Consider the following 6,316-nt stretch of genomic DNA (forward strand, 5'->3'; position numbering starts at 1 on the left):
AGAGAGAGAGAGAAAGAAAGAAAGAAAGAAAGAAAGAAAGAAAGAAAGAAAGAAAGAAAGAAAGAAAGAAAGAAAGAAAGAAAAGAAAAAGGGGGAGGGAGAGGAAGAGGAGAGAGAGGAAGGGGGAAGAGGAAGAGGAGGGAGAGGAGGAAGAAAAAGAGGAAGAGAAGGAAGAGGAATGAATAAACTAGATCCCAGCCTAGGAAATAGTTAAGCAGGGACTGCTGACAGGGGTGGAAATGGGAAGTGGTAGAGGTAGGTGAACGGGTTCCTTTTAAAGGCTCATCAGCCTCATACCCACTAAAGGACACATAAAGTCTAAAACATCAGTTTTTGCTCCTAAGACCTTTGTTGACTTTGTGTGTGTGTGTGTTTGAACAAGTCAGTGGACTCTTTATTACTTCTGGGGTTTGGGGCTCAGGAGCTCTTGGAGGGGGCAGATCTGTTTCCTCTGCACCACCACAGGTTTCTGGCTTCAAAGGATGGCACTGGCCCTGCGGATGGCCGCCATATGAAGATCAGGGCGGCGCTTGTCCTTTCAGATCATGTGCCTGATGCTGCTAAGGGTAGCCGGAGCATTCCTGTTGATGGTGGTCCTCACTGAAGAAGTGGCAGGTTTTCACTGACCAGATCTGCATTTCATAACCACCAAGACCCCTTTGCCATCACGGGCGCCACCCTAATGGTCTTGTGTTGAATTAGCCCATTGTAGTGGAAGGAGTTTCGGGCCTTCCGATTATTGGACTCTGTGCTGTAGGTCTGCTTATTCCTCTTGATCAAGAAACTGGAGCAGTTCTGAACAACCACCCACTGGAGATGCATGGACATGGAGGCCACCCCTCTCCCTATGGCTCTTATAAATTACTCAGCCCTGGATACTGTATCACAATAGCGGGAAAAGTCTAGAGAGCACACACACACACACACACACACACAAGCACGCACGCACACATTGACAAAGGTCTGTCCAAATGACCTGCACCATCTACACATGAAGAGACAGATCCAGAGAAGGGAGGTGACTTATCCAAGGTCATACCAGATATGATTCTTTAACTCTAGAGTTCCAAGTCTTCCCCAGGATGCCGATCAGCTGTGAGGTGAAGGGTTACCCTCCACTCTGAAAGATGCTGATGCTGATTTACAATCCCAAAGTGCCTAATAGTAGAACTTAAAACGGTAATGTGGAAGCAATAGCAGTCTCGTAACGCGCCTGCTCCCAGGCGTGAACATTAAGCCTGGTTTGATTACCCCCATTAGAGGTTTCAGTGGAGCGCCAAAGGGGCGTTTCTTAGGAATTTGCCTGATGGATGTGGCAGTGTTAGTGGCTAAGGATAAAGAGCCATCACCAAATGTTCAAGTAGATGAAACTTATCAATTAACGGGATGTGAGTGTACGCAAAGCTACACATAAATTATTTCTAAAAGAAAGCAGTTATTTTTAAGACGATTTTTAATCGTTGAAGCAATTTTATCTCTTTCACCCGCTTTGTCAGTCAAAAGACTGTCTGGAGTCGGTAGGTGGGTTTCACTTATTGGGCCAGGTGCTGAGTTTTATTAACGTGAGCCACACCTACCTAAAGAGCAGGAAGTCTGAAAGTCACCTCCAACCATCTGACGTGACTCCTTCGTTTTCCAAACGAGGTGGCTGAGATACAGGTAGGAGGAGAAGGGACTGTTCAGGTCACACAGCAGAACTATCCTAAGGGGCTTGGACATTCCTCCAGACTACGGTCCAGCATCTACCTGACCAGCAAGCACATGGGAGAGGGTTAGATTATAGACATATTCCCCTAGGCTCCTCCCAGGGACCTAGCAATGGCTTAGTCAGCACCTGCCACCATTACCTGCCACCGCCAGGCATGGGTGCTCCACACCCCAGTTCTCTCTGTTCCCGAATGTTCCCAGCCGGTCTCTCCCTCTTTCTGTCCTTCTCTGGTCCTGCTTCTCTGCCCCCTTAGCTCTGTTCCCGACTGTCTGCCTCTCCTACTTCTCCAGGCCCTCACTCCCTTCCCTTCCCCCAAATAATCCAACCTGTATACCAGCTCTATTGCATGGCGTGATTTCTCGGGGGGACACTGTGGCATGGGCCCACCAGACATCCCCGAACTGCATTGTATTCCATAACGAGAGGTGCCCAAGCTATGAATTTCTCGAGCACAGTTAGGGTAAAGGAGCAGGGTCTATTTCCAGTGTTTATATGGCTTTACTGTTAAAAGAAATATACCAATTATTTACCCAGTTTAAAAATAAAACAAAAAGGACCAGTGAGCTGGTATATCAGGCAAAGGCGCTGCTTGCCAGATCTGAGACTGATCCCAGGACTGGGGTGGAGGAATGAGAGAAACAATTCTGTACACACATGCACATCAATAAAGACACTTATAATCAGCCAGGAACAAAGACAGGAAAAGAAGGCCCCCAGGCACACGGGAGGATCGAGATAAGTGCATGTATGGTAGGTAGGTACATATGTAAGTGGTTTGTTTGTATGTGGGGTGTGTAGCCCAAACCTATGAAATAGGAATACAAAAAATTAATGATCATTAAACTAATTATATTTAATTAATATCAATAATTAATTAATTTAATACTTCATAATAAAATGTCTGCTTTTCCACTTGGCCGAAGCTCTTCAACTGTGTAATCAATTTTCTCTTTTTTCCTCCCCTCAGACTTCATCTTATCCTTCTGCACGGTAGCCTGAGAACCACAGAGCAGAATCATAGCACACTGGAGCGAGAAGGCCTTGGTCATCACAAAGTCCAACCTCCAGCCAACATAGAGACCCAGGGAGCCCTGGAAAAAAACAATAATTAACCACATCAATTGCAGGGTTCAAGGAAAAGGTGGGGGGTCCTGCAGACACCGTGGGACCCCTTGTGTCTGAGCTTCATGAACATCAATGCCTTTTTAAATTATTGTTTAAGATTGCATACAAAATAATGGGTTCTACTGTATTTTCCTTAAATAAAGATTCACAATATTTTTTAAAATTATGTCTACGTTGGAGGGGTATGTGTGGATGAGGGCAGATGTCAGAGGAGGCTGGAAGATGGTGTTGAATCCCCTGGGTTTGGAGTTACAGGTGATTGTGAGCTGCCCAGTGCAGGTGTGGGAACCTGAACTCTGGCCCTCTGCACAGCATGTACTTAATGATGATGATAATAATAATAATAATAATAATAATAATAATAATAATAATAATGTCTTACTATGTAACTCTGGCTGGCCTGTAACTTTCTAAAGCTGGCTTTGAACTTACAAAGATCCACTTGTTTCTGCCTCATGCATTCTGGGCTTAAACACAGTGAGCCACTACACTCAGCAGCAAACTATATACCTTAGCCACTGAGCCATCTCTCCAGCCCTTCATTATAAAATTTTCATGCATGTGTGTCATTCTACATCACTCATAGTCTCCTACTCATATACTCCTACTGCCCTCCACTGTGCCATGTCCCTCCTGCTGGTCCTCATGATCCCCCATCAAATAACCCCTTTTGTTATTTGATGGGGGACTCACACACACACACACACACACACACACACACGTACTCTACATTTGGCATATAAGAGAAAACTAAGATTTGATTTTATTTTTTTCTAATTTGCTTTTACATGTAACCTCCATTGCACAGCGACAGACTGCTTCCCTGGTCCCTCTCAGCATCTTCCTAAAACCTTGAGCTCCATTGCTGGACCAGCTTCCCTTCCCAGTTCTTTCCTAGCTGTAGAGTCCTTTCACATCTGGCATGGCCCAAGAACTCAAGCTCATCCCCATTACAGATGTTTGTGAGTTGCCCAGTGTGGGCCAAGGTCACAGGACAGCAGCACTAACCCTGTGCTCTAGAGCCAGAGACACTCTTTCTTCTCAATGCTCTGCCTGTCTACAGAGCAACTTGTGGGTGTGAGCCAGGGGCCTTCGATCCAAGGATGAGAACTCTGAGAGGCTATTTGGCATGCAAGTTGGTACCCCATGGTATGGGCAGCATCTCTCATAAACACTGAACATGTAGCATAAGAGAAGTTCAATGAGATGCTATTTTCAGCGTTTCTTACAAAGGGAGAGGATTCAAGAACTTTCTCTCTGAAGTTCTGCACAACTCTGATGAGTGCTGTAACAGATGACCTGCAAGTACTATGTATGGCATCCAGGGCTACCCTGGGCAGGAGGCCAGCATTTCTTGTGATTCCAGGGGATTTAGAGAAACTTCAAAGTGAGGTTCGTAGGGTCTGGATAGAGCAAGAACAGAGAGAGAGACACTAGGAAAATCAAACTATCGCCTCAGCAGGATGACACGCTATAGTTAGCCAGCATCCCACCTCTGGTCTCCAGGTTTAAAGTTCAAAATCATAATAATATCATGGCCTCTTGGTTCCATTCAATTCTGAAAAGTCAATGTCTCTAGGCGGCTGCTGAGCTGGGCTCTCCTCTTGCTGGGGCACCACAGTGATGTTGTCAGAGATCAGGATAACTAGAAGCAGAGAGAGCCCAGCTGGGGCATCAGGCCCCCACTGGAGTTTGCAGTGCCGGCGGTTAGAAAAAGTGTCTCCAACTTGTAAACACAGCAAATTCAATCTGGAAGTCATTGAGAAAACATAAACACGGAACCTCACGCAGTCATGTTTACATGTTCCAAGCCTGGTGAAAGATGAGACTGCCAGGGAAGGGCTGGCTGGCGTTTCCCCCCCCTCGGGCACTGTGCTTTTAAAAATAAAACTCCAAGCAGTACATCCTACCCCAAAGACCAGATTCCAACGGAGAGAGCACAGCTCGCCAGCAGTACATTATCTGGGCTCTTTTCTGCAGTTGCAGAAACTTGACTTTTGCGAAAAGCCGATTGTTTTGAACTGGAAATTAACAGGACCGGAGCAGTCCCTGGGTCCACAGCCTCAGTCAAGAACAGGGCTTCACGGTTCCGAATCCGGTCTGAACTGGAAGCAATATGGAGCTGATGGTTGTCTTGGTCCCTGTCATCCATTTAACCAGTCAATAAAGGATTGGCTCAGATGGAGTGGGGGTGGGTGGGTGAGGGGTGTGTTGATACCGGAGGGGAAAACAGAACAGTGATTGGTTAGCTCGGGTCTCTTGGGGCCTGTTGCTTCCAAGGGGCACCCTGGACCTAACACTCTGGCCCAAGGATAGCTGGTCAATGTGTCTTCTGTATAGATTCTGCAAACTTAAGCTGAATGAAAGCCTACATGATTTTTCCCCCACCCTGTCTCTTTCTCTCTGTTTCTCTCTGTCTCTGTCTCTCTCCCTCACTCTCTCCCTCCCCTCCCCTCCCCTCCCCTCCCCTCCCCTTTCTTGTCCTCCCTCCCTCCCCCTCTCTCTCCCTCCCTTCAGGGTCTCCACTGTGTAGCTGTGTCTGTCCTGGAACTCACTGTGTAGACCAGCAGGCTGACCTCAAACTAAAGGTATGAGCCACCATGCCAGGCTAAACAGTATCTTTTTTTTCTTTTTTAGATTATATGTTTTTTGTTGGTGGTGTTTTTTGTTTGTTTGTGGTTTTCTGTTTTGTTTTGTTTTGTTTTGTTTTTGAGACAGGGTCTCACTATATAGCTATGGCAATCCTGGAACTCACTATGTAGAGGAGGCTGGCCACAAACTCACAGAGATCTGCCTGCCTCTGCCTCTCAAGTGCTGGGATTAAAGACATGTGCCAACACACACACACACACACAATTTATATTACATGTTCGAATGTTTTACCTGTGTTTATGTATATGTACCACTTGTGTGCCTGGAGTCTGTAGAGGCCAAGAAGAAGACACCAGAACCCCTAGAACTGGAGTTGCCTGTGGGTGTGAGCCAGGATGTGGGCGCTGGAATTCAGAGGTTCTTTGACTCAGCATCAAGTGGTTTTGACCACTGAGCCATCTTTCTAGCTATGGCTTCTCTAAAACTCAAGTAATCCTGACTAGGAGTCCTTAAGTTCTTGCGTGACTGAGTAGTGAAGGGCTCATTCTGGAGATAGTAGGCATATAAGGCAGGGGGCGGAGCGGCAGGGGCACAGAAGGTACCAGGGTGTGGAAGCAGACGGACAAGCAGCCCAAGAGTGCTCACTGATTTCCAACCCTTGCTTCTAAGACCACAGCAGGCTGGCAGCTCTCTTGCTCCTGAATTCCAGCCTCCCCCTCTCAAGGCTCTGCCTCTATCCTGGGGCCCTGGGGCCAGAAAATGCTTGGAGCCTCAGCCTTCTCTAATTCCGCATTTCTCACACCCCAATCCCCCAACTCTGATCCCTTGCTCCTACCCCAGCCCTTCACCCCAACCCCAGTTCTTATCCCTGTGGTATGATCATCCCTCAGT

At 46.9% G+C, this 6,316-nt stretch overlaps 1 pseudogene; it reads right to left on the minus strand.

Moving 5' to 3' along the window:
- Positions 1-397: 397 nt before the first annotated feature.
- LOC110312056 lies at positions 398-828 on the minus strand (annotated as a pseudogene).
- Between the last annotated feature and the right edge of the window lie 5,488 nt (positions 829-6,316).

This window comes from Mus caroli, chromosome 16 (genome assembly GCF_900094665.2).
Source record: "Mus caroli chromosome 16, CAROLI_EIJ_v1.1, whole genome shotgun sequence".
NCBI classification, from domain to species: domain Eukaryota; kingdom Metazoa; phylum Chordata; class Mammalia; order Rodentia; family Muridae; genus Mus; species Mus caroli.